We start from the raw sequence: 15,367 nt of genomic DNA on the forward strand, positions 1-15,367 counted from the left end.
CATAAATTTTGGATTGCCTGTTCTCTTTTAAGGTCTGCTCACAGCTTAATCTGAGAGACCAGCCCTTAGTGTTTAGGTTTGATTAAACAAGGATCTACGTCTTCAGGTTACATGTACTCTGGGGTAAACAGCTCGGTTTCATCCAGAGATTACACAGGCTTAATATCCGTGAAATTATCACCACTTTTAGATATGTGAGTTTTCTCAAACCAGATTCGATGCACAAAGGAGATCTTGCTTTGGACTGCTAATGAGAGCTTTTAATCCTCTGAAAAGTCTCAGCTCCACCTGGCGGGCAGAAGTAAATTCCTTAATCCCTGACTCTCTCTGACGCTGGGTTTTGGTTTACTTCAACTAAAAAGTGATGCAAGCTGAAAGCGTGCAAGTGCAACAGTGAGTTAGAGTCCCAGAGGACGGTGCCAAGGCGGAGGCAGTGTTTGCGCTCCGCGCAGCCAGTGACATTAGGTGTCGGAGACGGTGCATATGCAGCCCGCTCATGAGCCTCCAGAGAGTTCCAGCCCCGTGGCCTCGTGCTGATTCCATGGATACCGCAACACTGCTCCCAGCTCAGTCAGCTGTCACACCAAGCTGACACTGCGAACATTGCAGGTGCCATCTTATCCAGTGTTTCCTTCTAAAATTTGCCAAATGACATGACTCCAGGAACTCACTGAGTTTTCTCTGATTTTTCTTTTTACATCTCACAAGTACACAGAATTGTGAATCTCAAAACCCACATGTCTAGCTGCAGCCAGCTCATGTAGGATCTGGGTGACTTTCATGAAGCTGTGTTCTACTTCCCACCTTGAGCCAACCTTTGCAAAAACAATTCTGTAATTGTGTGTTGAATATTCATTTAACAAATTACAGATGCTACTGTGGTCACATAAAACACTGGTTGCTCTGAACAGGCAGCTCAGTCATCAGGTGTAGATAGGTACTTCCAAGCTCAGCAGACTGATCTGCACAAGACGCATGTTGCAACGCCAGCCGTCTTCAGAGGAAATACGTGTCTGATGTAAACATGATGCAGAGACGGGTTGCTAACGTTAGAGGGCTAGGAGGGAGGCCTACGGGGAAGAAATCGGTGAGGGTGGAGGTCTTAAGAAAAAAGATGGCTTGTACTGAACAGGCCTCATGGTTAGTGTAACACACAATCACCACAGATTCAACCCAACATGCATGTTTTCAGAGAGAACTGGAACTTGGAAAATTCCAAGATTCCATTCACTAAAAATACATCCTCTGCAGTTTTAGAAAGAAAGCAATAACAAACAGCCAACCTAGCTAACTTTCTTCACACACCTGTAGTCAGAGTCTTCCTCTTTATAGCGCAAGAACCATGCTTCCAAAAGCTGTCCTTGTGGAATTAGTTTTCTTTTTTTTTATTCCGATGAGAAGAACTTCGACCCCAACTCTGTGCTTACACCATCACCTTCTGGGGTTCGATGGTGTTTAGTTTTGTAAATTCACTTTTTTAAAGTTTAGTTTGAATTTTCTGACCCCTATAACCTGTTAATCGTTTCCATCTCCCTGGTGTCTGCGGCCCTCACCAGTGTTACCTTCTGAATCATCTCACCTGAGCCATGATCAGTAATAAACATGTCTAACTTTTTGTTCCTGTTGCTAAGCCCTGTTTTATCTCTGCTTGTTTACACCTGCTTCATTTCTGGTTCAGTGTTTGGTTCCTCAAGATTAAAACTTCTTTTGGATAAAACATGCCTGTTGCTGCTGTTTGGTCTTACTACCAACCACTAATATATTCCATCCATAAAACAAACTGGCATCATGGAACCACTGAAGTGGCATCAGCACCGTTAGTCAGGGAGATGGAATAACCCATTTGGACCCCAACTCCGGCCTCAGCAGGTATCAGATTGTTGCTCTGTTGTATCGAGGTGGAACAAAAGCATATCAGGCATGGTTGGAGAGGTGATGTGTGGAAGTTTGTGCCCAGTATTTAGATTGTGGGCTTGATGGCTAATGTGTTCAGTGTTTTTGATGACTGTGTTGTGTCTGTTATCATGTGTCTACGCCTATGTATGTATGTCTGATCTCAGAATTGAGTGCACTGAAACTCAAATTTCCCTCTGGGATTAATAAAGTATCTTTGAAATGAATTGAATTGAATACAGTGAAGCAGGTGGGCAGAGTACTGAGGCGGGTGGTGAATACAGCGTAACTTAGCCTCACTGCTAGCTACATTCATGGCAGTAGACAACAAGCAGTTGTTGGATTCCATCAGCAGCAGACCGGACCAATGACCCTACTTCACACCCCCACCCATCACATCACTACTTCTGAAAACTGCTCTGGTTCCTCTGAGCATTACTTGTTGCATGGTGGGATATTTTCAGCTGTTACGTTCGGTTAGTTTGGAGGAATGTTGTGGGTGACCCCCCGCCCACATCAGCTGGTCAGTGAAGCGAGGAGGGATATCAAAGCTCTGAGGTGGGGGGTACCAGGGCTGAGTGGGTCATGTCTCAGTAGGCAGATTAGGGGGGCCACTGAGCCCATCACATGGTTGATCGCTGATTTACCACTTCAGTGAAGAGGTGAGGCCTTGTAGGCCATGTTTCTGTGCCTTCTACCCACACACAAACATGCATGCACGTGCACACACACACACACACACACTCATGCATGCACATGCACATAAACACACACATGTATGCACTCACACACACTTAACAGAACCCTGCCGTATCTGGATAAACCTTCCTGCTACACAGCTCTGTTCTAAGAAACTGAAACATTGATGCTTCTCCTCTTCAGTCCAGACATCTGTGAACTGAGCTGCACCTGAAGCACCTGGATCGATTGCTGCTCAGTTCGGTTTAGCTGCAGCCTTTCATGGTTGTTGAAACTCCTTGTCCACATGCACCTGCTTTTTTGCCATCTGCACACTTCCTGCACTCAACACAGATACTGCTTTACCCCTTCCTCCCCCACTTTCCATTTCTGCTCTCATACTCATCACATTTTGTTCATTTTGGACATACGTGATGGAAAATCCATCCCATTGAACTGGGTGTTGTTATTGGCAGTAAGCATATGATGTCAGATGTCTCTGTGAAAAAAACAAAGAAAGAAAGAAAAGAAATAAACACCTGGTGAGAAGGTGCTGCCTTTCAGGATCCACTCACCCATCAATGAACACACCATACCTTACAAAACATGTATAATGTTTTGTCCACTGGAAAAGCACAAGGGCTCTCTCTTTCACTCATGCTGCCATATGGTGAATGTAGTCTGGTCTAACCCTCTAATGTGTATCGATCTGGGCTTTTAGGTGTTCACCGGAACAACGTGCTGCTGCTGTTGTGAAACTGTTCTCATGAGTGTGTTGGTCTTTAACAATGTCCACAACACACTGAAGTAATATATTCTCACCAGCCACGTCATCAGGTCTGCCTTACTAGTACCAGGCTGGACTAGGCTGGACTCTTAATCTTCCAAACCCCAAGATCCAAATTAAACAAAGTTAGGAAGCATCCCTCATCCTTGATGAGGTCCTGTTCCACCACAACCCAAAGGTTCAGGGGCCTCATTTATCAAGCTTGCTTACGCACAAAACAGGGTCGGAAAACTGCGTGAGAAACTTTCCATGCAAACTTTGGAATTTATAAAAGAAAACTTGACTAAGGACCTGACTTACGCACATTTTGGACACGGAGAGCACCTGCAGTGCTGCTGATGGATAAAATTATGAATTCCAACAGCATTATCATTGTACCGCTTCATGTTCACACAGAACAAGAACTTCTGGTTGCTAATGCTGCTGGGTGCTATAGTGCTGCTGGGTGCTGGTACTGCTGGTTGCTAGTGCTGCTGGGTGCTAGTGCTGCTAATGCTGCTGGTTGCTAGTGCTGCTGGGTGCTAGGTCTGCTAGTTGCTAGTGCTGCTGGTTGCTAATGCTGCTGGTTGCTAGTGCTGCTAGCTGCTAATGCTGCTGGTTGCTAGTGCTGCTGGGTGCTAATGCTGCTGGGTGCTAATGTTGCTGGGTGCTAGTGCTGCTGGGTGCTAATGCTGCTAGGTGCTAGTGCTGCTGGGTGCTAATGCTGCTGGTTGCTAGTGCTGCTGGTTCCTCTTCCGGTCGGCAACAAGATGGCGCCTGTGCTTGGCTTAGCCGCGGTCACCGGCCACTTTTTCTAACTTTTCTCCTCTAACCTCCTCTTTTCCACCTTGCTCCTGTCTGCGATCCTCTTCGGTAGTGTCTCTGCTACCATCTCCTATGATCGCCAGACTCTTTTGTCCTTCCGTTCGTTCATGATCGCCCAAGATGAACCGAGGATGTACCATCCTGTTTGTTTACCTGAGTGGCGCACTGGCCCAGAGCCAAACGACGATTCCAATCATGGTGCATCCAGCGATGTTTATCCGGTCCCAGGAAAATGTCGGAGGAAAAGAGGTAAACAAGCAGGAATCCAGGTGAGAATGAGACTTCTCTTAAAGAGTGGTTTGTCTAGTAAACATCGGCATGATCTTCTAACTTCTTTTCCTTTACTTGGCGACTTGAGCGCCACTTCCGCATTCCCGCCGGGCCGCGTTGCGGCGCGGTTTCTCCGTCCAAGTTTTTTAAGGTTGGTTTATCCTCATTCCTCCGTGGCTTCTCCTCCTGTTCCCTCCATGAGTGTTTTTTATAAACCATATGGACTGCATATGAAGTCATATGAACTGCAGCTGATTATAGTCGGGCGTTAGACCACAGCACAGTAGAAAGGGTCCTGTTGTCCACCTGGTCCAAACTGTTCTTTCCTTCAGGAGTTTAGTGACTTTCTATCCTCCACTGTGAAGCTGTCCAGACTGGTGATTGTTGGTGACTTTAACATCTACGTTGATTATCCCTCTTATCACTTTGCCATGAATTTCTCCAGCCTTATGGACTCCTTCAGCTTTACCCAGCATGTTTCTGGCCCCTCACACACCAGGGGGCACACTCGAGACCTTGTTTTTACTCTGAGTCTAAATGCTGACAGTGTTTGTCCTGAGGACATTTATATTTCAGATCACCATTGCATTTTCTTTAACTTGCCAGTTTCTGCGTCCCCACCTCCTGCTCGCCGTATGGTTAGTTCTCGTTTTCTTAATGAGAACACAGCTAGCAATTTTTCTGCTGCTTTTGATCCACCCTGTTCTTCTGATAACGACCCAGATTCCTTAACTTCTCAGTTCAACGAGCACTGCCTCTCCATTCTGGACAACATCTGTCCTGTCAGAACCAGATCAGTTCCTGCAGTGAACCCTACTCCCTGGTTTAATGACAGCCTTCGTAGCCTGAAGCGCCAATGCAGAAAAATTGAGCGTTTGTGGAAGAAAACCCATCTCCACGTCCATCTGCTGCACCTAAAGGATCTTCTGACATCCTTTAACTCTGCAGTCAGAGACACTAGGGTTTCCTATTTCTCCAACCTGGTGTCCCAGAGCAAAGGGAACCCCAAGGTGCTGTTTAACACCATCAGCAGCATCGTCTCTCCTGCCTCTCCTACAGCCTCCATCCACTCTGTTGCAGACTGTGAGAACTTGTCTTTCTTTGTGGACAAAGTCAATAAGGTTAGATCTAGCATCTCTCCTTCAGCCTTATCGCTGCGTCTCCCGACTCCAACCAGGCCCATCATCCTAGATAGCTTTGCTCCTGTTTCTTTGCCTGAGTTAACCAAACTAGTTAACTCTATGAAGACCTCTGCATGCCCCTTCACATCTTACCCTCATCTTTGTTTAAAAGTGCTTTTCAGTCCATCGGTCCCAGCGTGCTCTCTATAGTTAATGTTTCTCTGGTTTCTGGTCAGGTCCCTGCTTACTTTAAGAATGCTGTAATCCACCCACTTCTTAAAAAAACGAGTCTCGACCCCTCTCTCCATAGCAGCTTCAGACCCATCTCTAAATTTCCGTTAATCTCCAAGATCTTTCTCTCCAGTACGATCTTCTGTTAAAATCAAATATTTGGATGTTTGGCTGGAGCCTGGGTTATCTTTCAGATATCACATTCAAACAATATGTCACAAGGTCACGTGGTGCTTAAGAACCTTATATACATCAAATAATTTTTTTTGAACTGACCGTAGGTAAGCTTATTGTTTCTCAGCTTTTGCTTCCGATTGTTGACTATTCAGATATATTATGTCAGAACTCATCTGTTACTATCCTTCACTCTCTTGATGTTATTTACAATAGCTTATGTTGTTTTGCTTCACAATGTCCTCACCATTGTTATATGTATGAACATCTTTCGGGGTTACCCTTGAAATCTAGACGTGGTAGATGACCATGGAGCATCGGCCACAGTTTATGTATTTAAAAATGTAAAATTTCAAGCTGAGAGGAATATTTAGATGTATTGTTGGTGAGAAATATTAATGAAAAAGGACAAGTTTCTAAACTGTAAACACAGGATTTGATAGTAAACAGGTAAAATATTACACACTAGGGCTTTAATGCTCCTCAGGACTGAAACAAATTACCTGCTGAAAAAAGATCAATCAGTGCATTTGGCCTATTTCGTAGCACTGTTTATGACCATGTAAGACCAACTTGCCATTGCTTTGTTTCGACTGTTTAATGATGTATCTTTACTCAAATTTGCAGCAACGCCGTTTTCTACTGCCTGCCACAGTTTGCATATTGAGTTGGATGTAAGTGTATTTTCTGTATATATATGATGCTTAGTAACATTCTAATTTGTTTGGGGTGGGCCGCAGCAGTTTATTATTTTCTTTTATGTCTGTTATTTTTGGTTTATTATGGTTTATTAACTCTATTAACTCTGGTATATTATTTTCTTTTATGTCTGTTATTTTTGGTTTATTATGGTTTATTAACTCTATTAACTCTGGTATCTAACTCTTTCCTTGTTGTACTGTAAGAGGGCCTGCTTGAAAACGAGATGTAGCATCTGATGCAGTTTATTCCCCTGAAAAATATAAGTTAAAGAAATAAATTATTCAACAATAGTAAATCATTGCTGTGTTGTAGGCTGCAACAGTGCAACATATGTGATCGCCAATGAAAAATTCAATGTTCACCATGTTTCTGCTTAGAGGCCTAGCTGACATAAAAACATTCTCACCGGTTTGCTTGGATCACAGCTGTAAGGTGACTAGACATCACCTTCTCATCTTGATGTGAGTGCATTTTCTGCAATTTCATTCTTTTAGGTGACGGATGATAGATGGTTGTTTTTACATTGTTTCTTTAGTTCAGTCTGGACAAGCATACCGACACATACATAGGCTACACACACACCAGTAGGCTAGTGGGGGCGCACTGACACACAACACAACTTCTTCTGCTACACTTATTCTCTGGGATGACAATTTTGATTGTTTTACTAGAAAAACCAACAAATGAAACATTTACCTCTCATTTGAATGTTTACATCTGCTCACACCACAAACAACATAACCAACACAAGTTGTTGTTGGCGCTCCAGTCTTGGGTCTTTCATGTGGATCCAAACCATTTATAATGCTGACATCGTCCATAAATTAGTCCCTGGCTTCCCTATTTAACACATCCCTTCTTTTATTTTTTTCATTATTTAGAAGTTTTTAGGGGTCGAAGGTTACAATACCAGACTACTGCCTACGTGTAAATACTTGTACCTTTGTTATTATTTTTCTTCAAATTATTCTCTTAAGTGTTTGTCCTTCTGTAACCATTTAATTTCCCCACTGTGGGATCAATAGTCTATTCTGTTCTATTCTACCATATATTCTGCATCCTTTTCAGGAAAAAAAGTGCGATTTACAATTTTTTCCATGGTTTGTATGCACTAGTGAGGCCATCAACATGTCTGCCACTTCCCAGAATGCAGTGCGTAAGCACATGCAATCACAAGCCCTATAAAGGCTCGTGCCTCTCGTGCCACCCAACCAGAGTTGGGAAAGTTTGTTTTAAATATGAACTAGTTCAAAGTTCAGTTCATGTGTTTTAGGATAGCTCATAGTTCATAATTGAATTTTAAACTAAGTTTACAGTTCCAAAAATGAACTGATTTACAGTTCTTCTTTCTTATTGTGTTGCAGCCACCCTTACTCTCAGAATCAGTGCCAGGGCTCTCACACGCCCACCACACAGTGAGCACCAACCAGCCAAGCTCATAAAACAAGACCTTTGTCAGGCGCTACCCCTTCGCCTTACAGAAGCCCCCCCCCCCCCCCCCCCCCCCCCCCGGGCACAAGAAGCAGATCTGGCAACACGCTCTCCCAACCGACAATAATCCTAATGAGTGAGTGAGTGTGTTTACATGCAGCCAGTAACCCTTTTAAAATCCAAATATTCACAATAACCCGGTTCCGCAGGTCCATGTAAACACCGCCAAAAACCTGGATATGCTCATAACCGGGTTTTTAAAAACCCGGTTCCTACACCTGGGGTTACCCTTTTCTAACCCGAATGTTTGGTCATGTAAACGCATATCGGGTTATCCCCATCAAAGTGTGTGTTCTGCGCATGCTCTGTTCGCAGGGAATCTTGGTCTTTTGAGTAGCGAGACGTCTTGTATGCGCCAGAACACCGGAAGTAAACAACAAGTTGGGAGCAAAATGGCGAGTCGCGGCACAGCACCAAACTTTTGGAGTGACGAGGAAACTAAAGCGCAAACAAACGTGGTCGCTATCTCTTACGAACTGGGAAACATGTTGTTGTTTTCACGGATACCGGAACAAGAAGAACCGGAAATGACGCATATTGCGTCTGGGCGTAGTCCATACGTCCTGACGCTACCCCAACGTCCGCATTTAAATCGGGTAATGCAAGTTAGGGGTAACTCTTTCTATTTATGCTTGTAAACGGGTTATTCTGATCAACTCAGAAACCCGAATACCGACCTTAACCCGATCATAACCCGGATATTGGCTGCATGTAAACGTAGTCAGTGAGTCACACCATGGGTGGAATCTTACTTCACCCACGCTTCCTGTTAGAAAAATGCACCTAAAGGAGGCATCAAACTACAAGAGATCACCATTCATAAACCTGTTCACAAACACCAGAGTGAGCGTGCTCACTTTAACGTTCATCAGACAGAATACAAGTGATGTCTATGGTCACAATAAAAGTGAATTAATTCACGAATGATCGTTCAATGGTCAAATCTGGATGCTTTAGTCTATTTTTACAAACCAAAAGTTACTCTCTCATTTCTGTTCTGTGAGTTTCATGGCTGTTACCAGTTATGGGTCAGTGCCACAAGATTCTAGATGACCAGATGAGTCATACTCAGTGAGTTGATAAGTAGATAAATACATTTTCATATCTGGTGTCAGCACTTTTGGGTGTAGTGAGCACGTACTGCAAATATTGCAGTAGTATGCTCCCTGCAATAGAGAAGTGCAATAAAAGTGTGGTTTTTGACCATCTTTTTGTTAGTTCTGAATGACTCATTAGAGGAAATAAAACACCACAATTGAGTCATTATTCACTTCACACACACATTTTATTGTAATAAGGAACAGTCTTGGTCTGAAATGTGTGAAGCTAAATCGGATGTGACAAAAGTTGCTACCCTCATCTTCTAGGGTCTAGCACCAGAAAGGAGCAAGTTACCATGTTAAAATGTCAACTACACAGCGGCTTGCTGCCGTGGCTTCTTAGGGGTACGTGAAATAACTTCTGGGTTGCTCTTGTTTACGAATGTCGGGTTTTTAGACAACTATAGAGCTTTTCACCTGCCGGTGTTGAATTACAAAAGCTGGTGCTGCACCATTTGATCGATGCAAACTTGGCAACCTTGTGGGCTCACATATTATAAACAGTCACAATGTCCCTCTTTAACCATTTTGAAAGAAGAAAACTGACAACCCCCCTGCTGGCTGAGAGGAAATGTGTTTCAATGAAAGCTTCCTTCCAACATGATCAAGACAAGACTGTTTGGTAAGTGTTTCACTGTAGCATTCTAACATATTGAGCACGATTTTGCTGCAGAGTTGATGTGGGGTACATTAGTAGATGAGTGAGTGAAACATGAATATGGTTGTTCGATCCGATCACTCAGATTTAGGAGCAAAAATGTTGTATTTTTGCTTTCAGATGTAAAAGCAAAACAAACGTGTATTTGATGGTCAGCACTAACACACTTCATCCCGATACATGAACATCTAATATCTTTTACATGTAATTGAAAGGAAGAAACATTTGATAAAGGTCTTTGGGAATGGATTGAGGGCAGCAAGAGCACATCTGAGCACTCACCTGGTGAGACATCATGCGACCTTTTCATGAGACCGTTTTTAAAGATGAGCTCCCGATCAGCCTGTATTTTGTTGTTCAAAAATAACCATGATGATGCACACACACACAGACACTTGAATGCATGCACACACACACACACACACACACACACACACACACACACACACACACACACACACACACACACACACACATAGACAAAGCTAGAATTACAGAGTGTAAGGTATGTTTTCTACGGCAACATGCTGATTTGTGACCCAATCTCCTTCCATCAGTCTAATAGAGGCCCTCGATTACTGTACTATCTCTGAAGGTAATCTCCATTCTTACTGTGACGCGTTGTTTTGAGATTTTTTAGCCCATTTATGTTGTCAGATGTGTTTTTTGAAGTTAATTATTACAAGTCTGTTAGTAATCACATCTAGGTGTGGCTTATGCTGAATCCCAGTGAACTTGTGATTTAACAGGTTAGATACATTTTTACACAGAAGCAACTTTGTGCCTCTTATGAATTAATTCATCTTTAGAAAACTGAATTTTGTATTTACCCAATTTATTTTAAGCCCAGTCACATGGCAGCTTTCCCTCACTTGTGAACTCCTTAAACTCGTCATGCCTGACCTGGAGAAAGCATTCTACCCGTGGAAAAGAGTAGAAAGCTTTCTCCTCATTATTCCACTTTATGTTGAATGTTATAAAAACACCTACCAGGTACTCATTCTTCCCAATGATTCTGACTTCTTCCCTCAGCCCTTTCTGTGGGCAAGCCCTGAGCACTTTCAAAGCCATGTGCTCCTTAGCTGACTGGAGCTTTAGGTTGTGTTGAGCCACTACTGATGTTCATTTGTGTTTACACTTTGTTTATTATTTGGTTTAGCCATACCTCTACAAATTAACTCATTTTGTCACTATGGAAAGTCAGTTTGCCAGATGAGTTATTTGATAGATTTAAGTTACATTTTGAAGAAATTTCAGCAAAGCTGACCTCCGTTACGGGGCATGTTTTTGATTATCTGGATTGTTTCTTGAGTGAATAACCCCTATTTTGGAAAATAATTATTCTTTGTCCTTAATCCCTGACTGCTTGGTCCTTCACACTAAGAAAAGGTCAAAGGAAACATTGTTGTATAGATAATTTCAAGTTATAGTCAACTAAAAACATAATGATCAACATTTTAACACTGTTTTAAATATTTCTAAGGAGCAGTCCAATACTTGCATTAAAAAGCTAAAAGTGTTTCAATCAATCAATCAATCAAGCTTTATTTATAAAGCATTTAACACACATGGAGTGACCAAAGTGCTGTACACCAAACCATAAAAAAATGCCAACAAAAAATAAGTTATTACAATAAAACACAAATGCCAATGGTAAAAACATCTTGAGGATTTCTGCTTATTCAGTATTATAAGCCAAGCTAAAAAGATAGGATCTTTAAAAGAGACTTGGGGTCTTGGGGTAAGTGATATGCTTAACCTTTAAATTGTTGATATTCAAAAATGTATGTGCGCGATAAACATTGCAAACCATCTCATATTCCACCTTTTAAAGTGAAAGTGCAACAATGCGAGCTTTTGATCATCTGGCAGCTATCCATCCTGGTCCGACATTGCAAATGATCAAGCCTTATTCATCTTGAAAAAGCATGGTGGGCAGCAAGTGTAGAGCGGACTACTCTCCCCAATACAAGCAAATGCTCCAGACTCAGATGTTACTGCCACATTTAGAGAGGCATGTGGAAATTAAACCACAATGAAATCCTGTTCTAAGATCTGTTTGGTGCAAGTCTATCCCAAAAGTCAGTGAGGCATCAAAAGGAAAAAGTAAGCAATTGTTGATCATCAAAGTAAACTAATCTACGAAAGAGGATTAGACACCCTGAAAAAAAAAAAGAATTCCAACTTTTTTTACTCAGAAGTCAAAAGTCAGAATTCTGAGATTAAAGGGGCCAGTTCATGGAAAATCCACTTTTTGGAGCTTTTTATCTTGTTATATTGTTATTTCCTCATGAAAAATACCTCCAAACCCACTTTTGGCTGCTTTTGTGCATTTTTTCTGTCTCAGCTGCACATTTCCAGATCCTGGGGTGAGACCTGCAGACATGAGCATGCAAACTAAGTGCATCAGGCTTTTCTCCTGCCCATGAAGCTTGTCTCTGATCTGAAACCCTCCTCCCCTGGAAGTAGGCCACTACTGTCCACTTTCTTGGAGTTGTGAGTATAGAGCTGTTGATTTCATGTTGCAGTTGAGAATATTTAAGCCTGACCTTCATGTCACAGATGACTGCTTTAAACCTCCACCAGTACCAGAGTGGATGTTCTAACAAATTACTTCTGTATTGGGGACAGGATATGGATGAGGCCACTTCAAGTTGGTGCTAAGAGATCAAGCTAACAGTAAGCGATGGGCAGTTGTGTTTACTTGCAGTTCTACAACTTCCCTTCATGTCCAAGTGACTGAAACTCTGAGCTTGTATATTTTATTGATGTTCTCCATACATTAAAGCGCTGTAATAAACAGTTCAGCTTGGACTGCTGAACCAATCTCATGGATGCCATGAAGGAATTAAAGCTGGGGACCAGTGTAGAAACAGAGGTGTTCCTGGGTGTTGAACGCTTCCCACTCATCTCAAATAGGTAGCACGTGGGAGCATATGATAGGCATCTCAACACACGTTCTACACTCCATGCTTCTACAAGCAGGAAACCCTACGTTAACTCATAAAGTCCAGTCAACATTATTTAATTGCTGTGGTTACAGATGTTATCACCTTAGCCCCTTTTAGAGGACACACCATGCTGGCAAATCAGCGTGATGCTGCCGCCACGGTGTGTCTTATGAATGCGTCGTGGCGGCATGGTGATGCGGAGATTCTGCTGCATTTGTGCCGCCACGCTTGGTAGTAATAGTACTGCAACGTCAGACTTCAGAATGCATTTTATGGCATGGCCCAACAGAGGCAGGTGTTATGATCACGTGGGGAGTTACTGCCGTGCTTCAGAAGGGATATTTATTAAAATTTAAAGTAAACACGGGCCGTGAGTTTTGCTTTTTTAATCAGAATCAGCTGAGCTTCTGTCTGTTGTAGCTGGAGCTCAGATCACCAAAGACTGCACAGGGACTGTGGAGGACAGACACCTTTAGGAGCGGCTTGTTAAAAAACTTAATGAGCGTGGCTTCAATTGCAATCAAAACCAAGTTATGTCTAAGATAAAGGGAAGTCTGCGGCAGCGTAGAGCCCACCTCCATACCGCCTTTATGCCGCCATCACCTAATCTTTTGTTAAAAGAACACGATTGCGCAATACTACCGTCATGGTCTGTGCAGTTATACACGACCTAAGGCTCTCTGATGCCGCCACAACGTAGTGGCTAATTGATGGAATTGTTTTCTAAAATAGGCTCTTGGTACCCATGTCCATAGATCTTAGCTCCCGTTTTTCTGACCCCTCAACTCTCTCCCAGAAATTTGATCCAATACCAACTCCACCTGGGGATCTTGCCAAGGCTGATATGCATTCATCAATGGAAGAAAGTTCAAGCCCTTGCTGACACAACCTGGGCTAGATGGCAGAAATAACACCTCAACTTTCTCCAGAATTGTCAGAAATGGCAGCGCCACGCCTCTTGTTTGGTAACTGCTGGAGACAGACACCAGCTCCCCGTGACCTCACTCAGGAAAAAGTCCTTCAGAAAATAAGTGTCAGTTTACTGATTCTGTCTGTCAATCCACAGTAACGCAACAGGAAACGTGACTGATATGTACTTAGATGTAATATTGAAATTATATCTGAGAAGGTACTTAGATTTCAGTTATAATTTGCAGTGTTTTCCAAAGACCTGTTGGCCTGATAATGCGGTTTATATTAAACAGTTTGCTGATGGTCTTTAAAATAGTTGAATGGTTCTAGTCGTCAAGATTTTATTAGAACAAAGCGGATATTATCATTTAGTATATTTTACAGCTTGTTTTATCGAAATCCTAATTCAGAAAAATGTGAATCAAAGGCTTCAGATTTGATACAGTTTACTGTTTTATTTACACAGAAGTCTTTACTCACAGCTGTAGGAACCGTTTTCTCCTGATCCATACTCTAAAGCGTTATACGCGTTTTGAGTCTGGCTGTAAAACATGATACCATCCAGAGATAAGAGCACACCTCTCCTTCTCTCTGTCAACATGTAAGGGTTAAGTGAAGCCGAGTGCAAGCTGGGATTCCTGTCTGGTATCTTGTCTGACATGAAAGGCTGCTCGCTGAGACCGAGGAAGGAGCTCAGAGAGTAGAATTCCCGCTGGACCCTCGGGCAGATGGAACACCTTGAAGAATGGGAATGTCGCAGAGAGACTGAGTGCCGTTTTCTCCCCCACAGATAAAACATAACGCGAGGGCTGTCTCGAATCTCCAGCGATCTGCAGATGTGATAGACGTGAAGAGAGCACCTGGCTCTTCAAGGGAAGCAACCGTTTGAGATGTGACAGAATGGCTTGTCAAATAGAATCACTATAATGGAGAGATCATCCCACAGTCAACACTCAGAAAGGCATGTCTGCAGGGCATCTTGGAGGAACAGTCAGATGTGCTTTACCACATTAACTATTGCATTTATCACAAGCTAAAATCAAAAGTTTCATCTTTTGTCACTTGGTAGAGTTATGCTGCTCAGCGACCTTCCTTGACCTGTCACTCATTCTTCTGACAGCTGGTATGCTGTCCCCTCCTCCTTCCTTACTTTCACTTTCACCAACCATGTCTTCTTCCTCTTCCATGCCGGGATGTGGACTGGGGTTCTCATTTTCATGTGTCAGGCACCCCATCAGCATGACAGCTCCTTGTCCGCCTGCCTCATTAGAAACAGCCAGCTTGGTCTTGGAAGCAGCAGAGAGGCAAGTGGCGTTCAGCGCTCCCCAACCAGGGAACTGTGAGATCAGCCCAGCTAACGCCAGTCAACCAGATGATCATCTGACTTGATCTTACATCCACCCACGCTGTGATCTGATCACTTTGGGCCTTGCTGATAATTCAATTCAAAGATACTTTATTAATCCCAGAGGGAAATTAGAGTTTCAGTACACACAATTCCGAGATCAGACATACATACATAGACACATGACAAGAATTGGTGACTGTGGTCATTCGCAGCCCGAGCCGCGCTACCTTAATAGATCAAGAGGGTT

Source organism: Nothobranchius furzeri, chromosome 17, assembly GCF_043380555.1.
Source record: "Nothobranchius furzeri strain GRZ-AD chromosome 17, NfurGRZ-RIMD1, whole genome shotgun sequence".
Taxonomy (NCBI): Eukaryota; Metazoa; Chordata; class Actinopteri; order Cyprinodontiformes; family Nothobranchiidae; genus Nothobranchius; species Nothobranchius furzeri.